The following is a 13,866-nucleotide window of genomic DNA, read 5'->3' on the forward strand; positions in this document are numbered from 1 at the left end:
CCGCTGCTTCCTCCTCCATTGATTCGCTCTCCTGAGGAGTGGGAGGCTCAGGGAGCAGTGCTGTTGATCGGCTGTCTGCTGCCTCAATCTTCTCCTCCACCTTGTCTCTCTCTGTGTCCTCCTTTGTCCCATTGTTCTCACTGGGGGCCACGGTGGTTGGAGTGTTGCAAGTGCCCTTGGTAGTGGTGACACGAAGCATTTCTTCTGCTTCCCCCTCGTTGGCTTTGGCTGCCTGTGCATAATTGAGGCAGCGTTTGGGGCAGGTCCTGTAGAGGTGAGCTGCCTCGCCACATAGGTTGCCGCACTTAGTCTGTTTGCAGTCCTTTGTCTGGTGCCCTGCCTGTTTGCAGTTCTTGCAGAGGGCGGCGCTGCAGTTGGCCGCCACATGATCAGACTTGCCGCATGAGCGACATAGTTTGTGTTGCCCAGCGTAGACAAAGTAGCCACGGCTTCTCCCGATAGCGAAGCTGGAAGGAGGGTGGAAGATGGTTCCCTTACCGTCGGTCTTGAGCATGACCTTAACCTGGCGTTTGCATGTCCAAATCCTGAAGGCGTCTCTATCCTTGCTGGAGCTCCCAACCTTGTCGACGTATCTGGCGAGGAAGGTGAACACGTCGGCGACAGGGTCGTAGGGGTTACAGAGACGCACCGTCACCACACGGTCCCGTTGCAACGGCAGAGCAAAGAACGGCTCCACCGTCACGATCTTCATCTCCGGCTGGTCTCTCTTCTCCTCAAACACCTTCAGGAACTTGACGCAAGCTGCCACACGCTTGAAAGTCACATCGAAACATCCAGCGCTGGGGAAGTCATGTAGGGAGTAGATCTCCTCCGCTTCAAATCCACATGCCTTCAACAGGATCCGCATAATGAAGAAGGCCCGATCCATGGGTGCTCCTCCTTCGCTGTCCTTTACCGTCACCCGAACAGTGTTACGTACCGCATCATATGGGGCTCGACTGGTTACAGCCATCACTTCACGACTCCACTTGATCTTAGCCAAAAGGTCGAGAAGCGATTCCATTTGCCTTCCTTGTTACCTGCTGTACCTGCATACTAGCTTTCAGCGATTCATGCGCGAGGACACCCAGATCCCTCTGCGCTGAAGGATTTCTGAAATTTCTCTCCATTTAAATAATTGGTCGCCTTTTTATTCTTCTGACCAAACTGGATAACCTCACTTATCCACGTTAAACTCCATCTGCCAAATTTTGGCCCATTCACCTAACCTGTGCATATCTATTTGTAAATTTCTTATTTCTTCATTGCAACTTACTTTCCCACCTATTTTGGTGTTATCTGCAAATTTAGCTATGGTATCTTCTACTCCTGAATCCAAGTAAATAGTTGGAGCCCAAGGACCGAACCCTGTGGCACCCCACTAGTTACAGTTTGCCATCCACCCATTTATCCTGACTCTCTGCTTTCTGTTGGTTAGCCAAAGCTCTATCCAAGCTAATATATTACCCTTAGCTCCGTGTGATCTGATCTTGTGTATTAATCGTTTGTGCGGCACCTTATCAAAGGCCTTCTGGAAGTCCAGACATACTACATCTACAGGATCGCCATTATCCACTTTGCTTGTCACATCTTCAAAGAACTCTAGCAATTTAGTCAAACACGATTTAGTCTTCATAAAGCCATGCTGACTCTGATGGATTGCATTTTGACTTGCATTTTAGGAGGGTAGTGAAGGCATTGGAGAGAGTGCAGAAGAGGTTTACGAGTTTGGTTCCAGGGGCGAGGAAGTTGAGTTATGAAGTAAGGTTGGAGAAGTTGGGACTGTATTCCTTGGGGAAAAGAAGTCTGAGAGGAGACTTGATAGAGGTATTGAAAGTCATGAGGGATCTGGAGAGAGTAGATAGGGAGAAACTGTTTGCACCGATGAAAGGATCGAGAAGGAGAGGGCACAGGTTTAAAGTAACTAGCAGAAGAAGCAAAAGTGATAGGAGCAGCGAGTGGTCAGGGTCTGGAATGCACCGCCTGATAGCGTGGCGGAGGCAGGTTCAATTGAAGAGGGAATGAGATGTTTATCTGAAAAGAAAGCATGTGCCGGGTTACGTGGAGAAGGCAGGAGAATGGCACGAGGTGAAATGTTCATTGGGAGAGCTGGTGCAGGCACGACGGGCGGAATGGGCTCCTTGTGCAGTGTAAGGATTGTGTGAATGTGGATGTAGACGTTTCCGAGTAGCTGTGTAAAGTGTGTGAGCTTTGAGGTGTGAGTTTTGATTGTTGCTGTATCAGCAGCAGCAGCAGCTGCGGGCGGGAGCGGCAGCAGAGAGCTGGTTGAAAATGTTGTGAGGCGAAAGGTGCAGCTGAGAGAGTGTTTGAGAGGTGTATTTGCAAGTGAAAGATGTTTTTGTATGAGTGATGTAAAGTGTTTGTGAGATGAGAGTGGTGTCTGTGAGTGTTGGGTGAGCGTGCGTGTTTTTTGTGTGCAGCGGGTGAGTGAGACAGAAAGAAAGAAAGTTGGGTTTTGAAACATGTACATGTTGAAAAGTAAAGAAAGCAGATATTTGTAAGAAAACTATTTTTAGCATTGAAATTCCCCTGGAAAGGGGTGGTGCACCATTCCCAGAGATACTGCAATACCGGGTCGATGTATGGAGTGGACAGATCAAGCCCCTATTCCATCTACCTGCTCCAAAAATCAATTTAATATATGGTCCCCAGATAAGGGATGTATCAGATATTAAACTGATAAGAACAGATTTTTTTTTTTGGAAAAATATACTTTATTGATAAAATATCTGGAAAAATATTCCAAACCATTTCAAAATCACCATCACAAAGGTACAATCAGGTTCAACTTTTACAACGTGTATCACGAGGTGCATCAATACAATCAATGAATATTACAATCATTTGCAGACATTCATTTTGAGCTGTACAGCCCGAGGGGCTCTAAACAGTTCCCAGTCTCTCGGTGCGCTGTGGCAGAAAGGTCTTAGACAGCAACCTTTCCCCATTGCGCCTTTGCGGTGGCTGCCCCAAGCTTTAGTGCGCCCCTCAGCACGTAGTGCTGGACTTTGGAATGTGCCAGTCTGCCACACTCGGTCGGGGAAAACTCTTTGCACTGGAAGACCAACAAGTTTCGGGCAGAACAAAGAGCGTCTTTCACCGAGTAGATGATCCTCCAGCTGCAGTTGATGCTTGTCTCGATGTGCGTCCCTGTCCCTGGGATCAACATGTAGAGCACAGAGTCCTGTGTCACAGAACTGCTTGGGATGAACCGCGACAAAAACCACGGCAACTCTCTGCAGACCTTCTTTGCAAACGCACATTCCACGAAGAGGTGAACAACGGTCTCTTCCCCACCACAGCTACCTCGAGGGCAACGTGCAGAGAGTGTGAGACTTCAGGAAGGATCTGACAGGGAGGGCATTTCTCACCACCAGCCAAGCTACGTCTTGGCGCTTGTTGGAAAGTTCTGGCGATGAGGCATTCTGCCAAATGACTTTGACAGTCTGCTCGGGGAATCAACCCACAGAATCCACCCTCTCCTTTCCCCGCAGGGACTATAAGACGTTACGTGCCGACCACTGCCTGATGGACTTGTGGTCAAAGGTGTTTTTCTGCAATAATTTTTCCACAAGGGACAGATGGTACGGCACGGTCCAACTACTTGGAGCGTTCCGCGGCAGCATGGCCACACCCATCCTTCGCAACACCGGGGACAGGTAGAACCTCAGCACGTAGTGGCACTTGGTGTTTGCATACCGAGGGTCTACACACAGCTTGATACAGCTGGACACAAAGGTGGCCATCAGTATGAGGGCGATGTTGGGCACGTTTTTTCCCCCTTTATCTAGAGGCTTGTACATCGCGTCCCTGCGGATACGATCCATTTTCGATCTCCAGATGAAGCGAAAGATGGCTCGGGTGATCACCATCGCGCAAGAGTGTGGAATGGGCCAGACCTGCGCCATGTACAGCAACAGCGAGAGTGCCTCACACCTGATGACCAGGTTCTTACCCGCAATGGAGAGGGAGCGTCGCTCCCACATGCCCAGTTTTCTTTTCACCATAGACACTCGATCCTTCCAGTTTCTAACGCATGCTCTGGACCCTCCGAACCATATCCCCAGCACCTTCAGGCCGTCAGCCCTGACAGTGAAGGGGACAAAGGATCGGTCAGCCCAGTTCCCAAAGAACATGGCCTCGCTCTTCACAAGATTTACCTTGGCTCCTGAGGCCAGATCGAACTGGTCGCAGATGTGGATCAGTCTGTGCACCGACAGCGGATCCGAGCAGAAGACGGCGACATCATCCATGTACAGGGAGGCTTTGACCTGAGTGCCTCCACTGCCTGGGATCGTCACTCCTCTTATGCCTGGAACCTTCCTGATGGACTCGGCAAAGGGTTCTATGCAACACACGAAAAGAACAGGCAAGACAGGACAGCCATGCCTGACTCCAGATTTAATCGGAAAGCTATCTGTTTCCCACCCATTGATCGAGACTGCGCTACTGATGTTAGTGTAGGGCAGTTGGATCCAATTTCGAACTCCTTCCCCAAACCCCATTTTGGAGAGCACATCCACCATGTAGGGGTGCGATATTCTGTCAAAGGCCTTCTCCTGATCCAAGCTGATGAGGCAGGTATCCGCACCCTTGTCCTGTACAGAGGCAATCGTATCACTGAGCAGCGCGAGGCTGTCCGAGATCTTCCTGCCCGGCACAGTGCAGGTCTGGTCAGAGCGGATCACCAATTCCAGAGCGGATTTGGCCCGGTTGGTGATGACCTTGGACAGAATCTTATATTCCACATTCAACAGTGAAATGGGTCGCCAATTTCTAATTTCCTCCCTTTCCCCCTTGTGCTTGTAGATGAGGGTGATGATGCCTTTCCTCATGGATTCTGACATACTACCGGCCAGGAGCATACTCTCGTACACTTCTAGCAGGTCTGGGCCGATGAAGTCCCACAGAGCCGAATACAACTCCGCCGGCAAGCCGTCGCTTCCGGGAGTTTTACTCTTCTCGAAGGACTCAAGGGCCTTCATCAGTTCGTCAGGAGTTAGCGGTTTGTCCAGGCTCTCCCGTGTACTGTCGTCTAAGGCCTCCGTGATAGAGGACAGGAAGGACTGGGAGGCCGTGCTGTCTGTGGCCTTCACGTCATACAATCGGGCACAAAGGATTTGCTGATCCTCAAAATGTCGGACTGCGATGACTTTACTGAGCCGTCTTCTTCCTTCAGGCTGCTGATCACAGAGCTGTGATCACACGAAAACTGTACAAATTACTGAGTAAGGCTGTGATTAATCAGGCAGCCGACGCCACGGGTGCCACTAGATTCAGGGGACATCCTGCTTTCCACCGCCAGGAGAGAGAGTTAGTTAACAATGTACTGACAGGGGTGAACACAGGGACTTCCCTGGTAAACTCTCTCGACATTCAAGGAATCAACTCCGAGGTCATGAATCTTAAAGGGATCATGAGGCAGCTTGCTCATAAGAGTAGCGAGGGGTGGTGAAACGGCACGGCCCTAGGGTGCAAGAGTGTGGCATCTGTATTGGAAAGAGTTAGAGACCCATGCTAAAGCCACCAGCCAATTAACAGAAAGGGAGGAACGACAAAAGGACAGCACCCAAAAAAGCCAGCTTAGGGCCAGTGGATGATCGGGCAATTAAGACACAATCTGGGCCAGATCCAAAGGAGGGAGGTACCGGGCTGGATCAACAGTGCCCGGTAGTGGGGGATGGCCAAGAACCCAGGCGTCATCGACGCATGTACATTGAAAGGAGTGACCAGGGTGTATGCGGTGATTCAGAAGTGCACCTCAAACCAAATGAACGTGATAGGTATGGGCAATCCCCTCAGTCACAGCAGACACGGGCCCACACCCTCAGTACCAAGTGGAGAACATTGGGTTAATCCGAGACAATGACTCCCTCCGGTACTACGCCATAGATATGCATGCCATACGCAAGAATGAGGGCATACACGGGGAATCACTGAGTGGGTGCAGGAGGAAAGGTAGCCTCACAATTTGCTCCCATCCAGTTGGAACGGGGGGGGTGCTGGACAAATGCGGGTACAACCGAACGGAGGGTTGTATATTAGAAATTACCCACAGAGGAAACCATCACACCCGCTCAGGATACAAGGGAACCCCGGCTCCCAGTTACTATCAGACACGCGTGAATAATGTACGTCCAACAAAGGGGTCAGGTCTCAGTCAACGCCTCCAACACACTCCACCATGCCCTGGAACACTATGAGGAACCTAAGCAGGCCCCAATTCCCCACCTTCCCGAAAGTCTGACAAAGTTTAAAGGTGACTTACGAAAGGTGAGGAATCAGCATTACGTGTTACAGGCGGTGTTTAAAAGGCTAATCAATGATTCGGAAGAGCACTTGAGAGATCCGACGGTGGGAGCAAGTGTGGGAATGGGGTTGAATGTGGACATACACCCCTGGATAAGAATAAGCTCTCATATACTCGTCGCAGTGCAGCTAGTGTTAGCATTGTTTAACTCTAATTCTTTCAATGTCTTCTCCAGACAATCCAAAAAGTACCAGGGGACCATGAGTGGCGTACTGAGAGGCTGCAAGGAGACATTTGCGTTACATTATGGGACCAGCAACACTCACACACACACAGATTACACAATCCACACTGACATCACTAAAAATCACAGACGGAATCTCAGTAACAATCCACATGCTTTGCACAGTCTTGTGTTGGGGGGTTTAGTGTTTGATATTTCGAACTGTAGTGACATTCCCGACAAGATGAGTTAAAGTTTTAACATTAACCAGAAAATGGCTGAAACATTGTTTTCCTGGGGTGAACACGTCAAAGGACAGGAAGAATCAGAAAGTTGTCCTGCCCTGGGATTAACATATCAATGGACAGGCCTCCTGGGGAGCAGATTGAGAGACATCCCAACATGCCAGAGGTGGAGTCTGCAAACTGCTCATTCAGGATATACCTGGCTAGGAACCCAATCCGAAAACCGCCTCCAGAGTGCGGAGCTAGTCCCCACTCTGGTTTAATGTGCGTGTGTGTTCCCTCTGTCTCAATCTGCTTTATAACTCTTTGACTTGTTTGTATTTGGATGTTGCTGAGTTGTAACTGAGAGTGATTCATTGGCTCTTGCGTTATTTTGTTTGAAAATGTTCTTTGCTCTCTGTTTTAATGGAATTAATTTTCTCCCCCACCCCTCAAAGAATTTTTATTTTGAAACCTGCAATCTGAAGATCCAGACTGGGACAAGGACTCTTCTTCTTCAGGAGTTTCCTGAGACCTTCTCCAAGGCCGTGCCCCATGGGCCCAAGTGAGTTTGTGTCCGTTTCTTACCCCGAGATTTCATTTCCTCTCCGGGACCCTGGTTTTCGGTGGCTCCGGTTAACCAGTTCCTGTTGGACTGCGGGCCTGGAGTTTCAAAAAGAAAATCCTGGGGTTAAAGTAGCCCAGCCTTGCAATCTAAAACTTACATGTTAGCCTCCAGTGTGTGAGGAACAGGAGCCCCACAAGAGGAAATGAAAAGTCCTAAAGTGAAGCTGCCTAAAATCTTGTTATAATTCAGGGACAATGCGTGTATTTTGGGCTATGCGATCATTCTGACGGTTAAACGGGATTCCCGGTGGTCATTTTACTGAGGGTTTAGATTTCTATCTGCCTTTCTCCAGTTTTCTTTCTGTTTATTTCTTCGCTTTGCGCTATTTAAGCCTTCAAGGAATAATCACAGGTGAATTGATGGACCCACAGCAGGGGAAGTGAGCTGCAGAAGGGGCAGGGAAAGACTTTACACATGGGGAGAGGGGGCAGGAGTTTCAGAAGGTAGGAGTCACAGAAGGGGCTGATCAAGGGGGAGATTATACAGAGGAGGTGGGAGGCTGCTGTTCGTTTCGGAGGGGGGTAATTAGAATGAACATGGGGACAGGGTGCTTGTTCATGTTTGAAATAGTGAGGGGTCGCTGCTACATGTTTAAAATGGTGAATGCATATGAGTTAATAGCTGACTGATATGAGTTTGTATTTATACAGATGTCCAGAGAGATAGGGGGTGGGGCGGTGCTGGGAGTGCGGGGACTGTTGTGATGGTGGGTTGGGTGTTAGATGGGGGTTGTTTGAGAGAGATTTTTGAGTGGGCAAACGCGGGGTTAAAAATGGCGCCAGCAATTTGGCGGCCACAAAACAAACGGTCTGCCGAAAATGATGCAGAGATGGAATAATTGCCGGCTGATAATGACAGCGAGGAAAAGAATGGGGGTTGGATAATATTTGCGAGGAGGAAGGAAAAAACTAAATAACCAGTCCAGTATAGATTTTGAAGAGCACACATTGGGGGTTATACATTTCTTTTTTCAGAAAAGGTTGCTGACAGGAAATAGAAGAGAAAATGAAAGATATGATGAAATCTATTTTTTGAATTGTGAATCAGGGGAGAGTGCGAACGCAGTCCCCCACTACCACAAATTTTGCAGTCGAGTATCCCGCATTTGGGGACATCGCAGGCGTCAGCACACCCGAAGTGCAATGGGCTAGCCTCGTCCTGGGAGAACCTTTTTTACCTTTTTTTTGCAAAAATATACTTTATTCATAAAATATCTTCAATCACATTCCAAACTATTCCAAAAAAACACCATTTCAAGGGTACAATCCGGTTCAACTTTTGCAAAATGTATCACCAGGTGCATCAGTACAAACAATATTACAATCGTTTACAGCCTTTCATTTTGAGCTGTACAGCCCGAGGGGATTTAAACAGTTCCCAGTCTCTCGGTGCGCTGTGGCAGAAAGGTCTTAGACAGCGACCCTTCCCCATTGCACCTTTGCGGCAGCTGCCCCAAGCTTTAGTGCGTCCCTCAGCACGTAGTCCTGGACTTTGGATTGTGCCAGTCCGCAACAATTGGTCGGGGACAACTCTTTGTGCTGGAAGACCAACAAGTTTCGGGCAGACCAAAGCGCGTTTTTCACCGAGTTGATGATCCTCCAGCTGCAGTTGATGTTTGTCTCGGTGTGTGTCCCTGGGAACAGCCCGTAGAGCACAGAGTCCTGTGTCACGGAACTGCTCGGGATGAACCTCGACAGAAACCACTGCATCTCTCTCCAGACCTTCTTTGCAAAGGCACAATCCACAAGGAGGTGAACAATGGTCTCTTCCCCACCACAGCCACCTCGTGGGCAACGTGCAGAGGGGGTGAGACTCCTGGCATGAAGGAAGGATCTGACGGGGAGGGCCTTTCTCACCACCAGCCAAGCCACGTCTTGGTGCTTGTTGGAAAGTTCTGGCGATGAGGCATTCTGCCAAATGACTTTGACAGTCTGCTCGGGGAACCATCCCACAGGATCCACCCTCTCCTTTTCCCTCAGGGCCTCTAAGACGTTACGTGCTGACCACTGCCTGATGGACTTGTGGTCAAAGGTGTTTTTCTGCGTAAATTTTTCAACGAGGGACAGGTGGTACGGCACGGACCAACTACTTGGAGCGTTCCGCGGCAGCGTGGCCAGACCCATCCTTCGCAACACCGGGGACAGGTAGAACCTCAGCATGTAGTGACACTTGGTGTTTGCATACTGAGGGTCTACGCACCGCTTGATGCAGCCACACACAAAGGTGGCCATCAGTATGAGGGCGATTTTGCGCACGTTTTTTCCCCCTTTATCCAGAGGCTTGTACATCGCGTCCCTGCGGACACGATCCATTTTTGAAGTCCAAATAAAGCGGAAGATGGCTCGAGTGATCGCCACCACGCAGGAGTGTGGAATGGGCCAGACCTGCGCCACGTACAGCAACAGCGAGAGTGCCTCACACCTGATGACCAGGTTCTTACCCGCAATGGAGAGGGAGCGTCGCTCCCACATGCCCAGTTTCCTTTTCACCATAGACACTCGCTCCTTCCAGTTTCTAACGCATGCCCTGGTCCCTCCGAACCATATCCCCAGCACCTTCAGGCCGTCAGCCCTGACAGTGAAGGGGACAAAGGATCGGTCAGCCCAGTTCCCAAAGAACATGGCCTTGCTCTTCCCACGATTTACCTTGGCTCCCGAGGCCAGTTCGAAGTGGTCGCAGATGTGGATCAGTCTGCGCACCGACAACGGATCCGAGCAGAAGACGGCGACATCGTCCATGTACAGGGAGGCCTTTACCTGAGAGGCTCCACTGCCTGGGATCGTCACTCATCTTATGCCCGGATCCTTCCTGATGGACTCGGCAAAGGGTTCTATGCAACACACGAAAAGAACAGGCGAGAGAGGACAGCCCTGCCTGACTCCAGATTTAATCGGAAAGCTATCTGTTTCCCACCCATTGATTGAGACTGCGCTACTGATGTTAGTGTAGAGCAGTTGGATCCAATTTCGAATTCCCTCCCCAAACCGCATTTTGGAGAGCACATCCACCATGTAGGTGTGCGATATTCTGTCAAAGGCCTTCTCCTGATCCAAGCTGATGAGGCAGGTATCCACACCCCTGTCCTGTACAAAGGCAATCGTATCCCTGAGCAGCGCGTGGCTGTCAGAGATCAGTGCAGGTCTGGTCAGGGTGAATCACCAATTCCAGAGCGGATTTGACCCGATTGGCGATGACCTTGGACAGAATCTTATAGTCCACATTCAACAGTGAAATGGGTCGCCAATTTCTAATTTCCTCCCTTCCCCCCTTGTGCTTGTAGATGAGGGTGATGATGCCTTTCCTCATGGATTCTGACATGCTGCCGGCCAGGAGCATATTCTCATACACTTCTAGCAGGTCTGGGCCGGTCAAGTCCCACAATACAACTCCGCCGGCAAGCCGTCGCTTCCGGGAGTTTTACTCTTCTCGAAGGACTCAAGGGCCTTAGTCAGTTCATCAGGAGTTAGCGGTTTGTCCAGGCTCTCCCGCGTACTGTCGTCTAAGACTTCCGTGATAGAGGACAGGAAGGACTGGGAGGCCGTGCTGTCCGTGGGCTTCACGTCATACAATCCGGCATAAAAGGATTTGCTGATCCTCAAAATGTCGGACCGTGATGACTTTACTGAGCCGTCTTCTTCCTTCAGGCTGCTGATCACAGAGCTCACTCTGTGTACCTTTTGGAAGAAGAAACGTGAGCACGTCTCATCCTGCTCCACGGAGCGGACTCTGGAACGGAAGATGATCTTGGAGGCCTCCGAGGCAAAGTGCGCGGCTTGCTGGCTCTTCACCTCTTGGAGTTCCTCCTTGACATTGACCCCCATCGACTGCAGCCGGAGCAGATTCTGCATGTTTTTCTGGAGTCGGGACATTTCCCTCTGTTCCTTTCTAGCTTTCTGGGTGCCTTTGAGGATGAAAAACCTCTTGATGTTTCCCTTGATCACTTCCCACCAGTGTGTCAGGGACTCAAAGAGGGGTTTCACGGTTCTCCAACCTTTGTAATCCCTCTTGAGCTCCTCAATGTTCTCTGGGGTCAGCAGTTGCACATTTAGCTTCCATGACCCCCTGCCCACCCTCAGGTCCTTCTCCAAGTGGCATCTGCAGGGTTGCGGAAGACGTCGTGCAGCTTGGCATCCTTAACTGTTTCCATCAGGGATCTGGACGTAGCGTCCAATCTGCTGTCGGCGCTGCCGGATCGTCCAGCCGCATCGATGATGCAGTTGAAGTCACCATCCACAATGACCGGCCTGGACGTCACCAACAGCAGTGGGAGCTGCTGAAAAACCGCCAGCGGGCGGCCTTTTGTGCCGGGCCATACACGTTATTTAACCGGAGTGGAGCATTCTTGTACATTACATCTGCTACAAGGAGGCACCCACCCACCACCTCCTTAACCTCGGAGACAGTGAAGTTGCCTCCCCGCAGCAGAATACCCAGGCCGGAGGAATGAGAGTCGTTTCCGTCCGACCAGATCGATGGCCCGTACGACCACCATCGTGACCATTGTCTGTAGTAGCTGAGGTGCGGTATCACACACTCCTGCAGAAACAACAGGTCAGCTTTGACCTTGGCAAGGTAGTCCAAGGTCGCCACACATCGCGTAGTAGATTTAATGCTATGCACATTTATGGTTACAATCTTTGAAATCCATTTTAAAGCATTTAGTCTCTTACCAAACTGTTGCCTCTGAGAGTCCCAGACCTTTAGTCTGCTCCTTTATACCCGTAGGGTTTACAAATTGCCTCATTTTGGATGGGCTGAGGAAACTGTCCTGAACCTCCCCATTGGCAATGTTCTGATCAGGTGGCATCTGGGGGTTCGTGCAGAGAATGGGATTTGAAATGTCCTCTGTTTGAGAAGCTTCTCCAATCCTCTCCCCCTCTGGGGCGTTGCTGCTCCCAGCTTCCCGGAGCTGGGGTGCGCTGAGCACCTCACTGCTCCCAGATTCCTGGGGCTGGGATGCGCTGGCTTCTTCGGGTTGTGGGCAAAGTTGGGGTGCGCTGGTCTCCTCATTGTCTCCAATGTTCTGGAGCTCGGGTGTCTCGTCCTCCAACTCCCTAGAGCTTTGCCGCTTCTTCTGCAGGGGCCGCCCAGGCACTTCTTCGTCCGAAGAGCAGCTGCCCTTGTTATCCGTGTCGGATGGGAGACGCCTCTTGCCACTTGTCTGGGAAGTGGCTTGGTCCCTTCTTCCTTTTGGCTCTCTTCACCAGCTGTCACTCCCCCTGCTGATTTTCCGCTGCTTCCTCCTCCTCCATTGATTCGCTCGCCTGAGGAGTGGGAGGCTCAGGGGGCAGTGCTGTTGATCGGCTGTCTGCTGCCTCAATCTTTTCCTCCACCTTGTCTCTCTCTGTGTCCTCCTTTGTCCCATTGTTCTCACTGGGGGCAAGTGAGAACAGTGTTGCAAGTGTCCTTGGTAGTGGTGACACGAAGCATTTCTTCTGTTTCCCCCTTGTTGGCTTTGGCTGCCTGTGCATAAGTGAGGCAGCGTTTGGGGCAGGTCCTGTAGAGGTGAGCTGCCTCGCCACACAGGTTGCAGCACTTAGTCTGATGCAGTCCTTTGTCTGGTGCCCTTCCTGTTTGCAGTTCTTGCAGAGGGCGGCGCTGCAGTTGGCCGCCACATGACCAGACTTGTCGCATGAGCGACAAAGTTTGGGTTGCCCAGCGTAGACAAGGTAGCCACGGCTTCCCCCGACAGCGAAGCTGGAAGGAGGGTGGAAGATAGTTCCCTTACCATGGGTCTTGAGCGTGACCTTAACCTGGCGTTTGCATGTCCAAATCCCGCAGGCATCTCTAACCTTGCTGGAGCTCCCAACCTTGTCGACGTACCTGGCGAGGAAGGTGAACACATCGACGACAGGGACGTAGGCGTTGTAGAGATGCACCGTCACCACACGGTCCCGTTGCAACGGCAGAGCATAGAGCGGGTCCACCGTCAGGATTTTTATGTCCGGCTGGTGTCTCTTCTCCTCGAACACCTTCAGGAACTTGACGCAAGCTGCCACTCGCTTCAAAGTCACGTCGAAACATCCAGCGCTGGGAAAGTCTTGCAGGGAGTAGATCTCCTCCGCTTCAAATCCACATGCCTTCAACAGGATCCGCATGATGAAGAAGGCCCGATCCATGGGTGCTCCTCCTACGGTGTCCTTCAGCCTCACCCGAACGGTGTTACGTAGCCCATCATATGGGGCTCGACTGGTTATAGCCATCGCTTCACGACTACACTTGATCTTAACCAAAATGCTGAGAAGCGATTCGATTTCCCTTCCTTGTTACCTGCTGTACCTGCATACCAGCTTTCAGTGATTCATGTGCGAGAACACCCAGATCTCGTTGCGCTGAAGGATTTCTGAAGTTTCTCTCCATTTAAATAATAGGTTGCCTTTTTATTCTTCTGACCAAAATGGATAACCTCACACTTATCCACGTTAAACTCCATCTGCCAAATTTAGGCCCATTCACCTAGCCTGTCCATATCCATTTGTAAATTTCTTATTTCTTCATTGCAACTTATTTTCCCACCTAT

General features: G+C 50.6%; 2 pseudogenes; both read right to left on the reverse strand.

Moving 5' to 3' along the window:
• Positions 1-2,558: 2,558 nt before the first annotated feature.
• Positions 2,559-2,732, reverse strand: LOC144669858 (U2 spliceosomal RNA; annotated as a pseudogene).
• A 5,658-nt stretch (positions 2,733-8,390) lies between these two features.
• Positions 8,391-8,542, reverse strand: LOC144669795 (U1 spliceosomal RNA; annotated as a pseudogene).
• Between the last annotated feature and the right edge of the window lie 5,324 nt (positions 8,543-13,866).

Source organism: Cetorhinus maximus, chromosome 29, assembly GCF_964194155.1.
Source record: "Cetorhinus maximus chromosome 29, sCetMax3.hap1.1, whole genome shotgun sequence".
Lineage (NCBI taxonomy): Eukaryota > Metazoa > Chordata > Chondrichthyes > Lamniformes > Cetorhinidae > Cetorhinus > Cetorhinus maximus.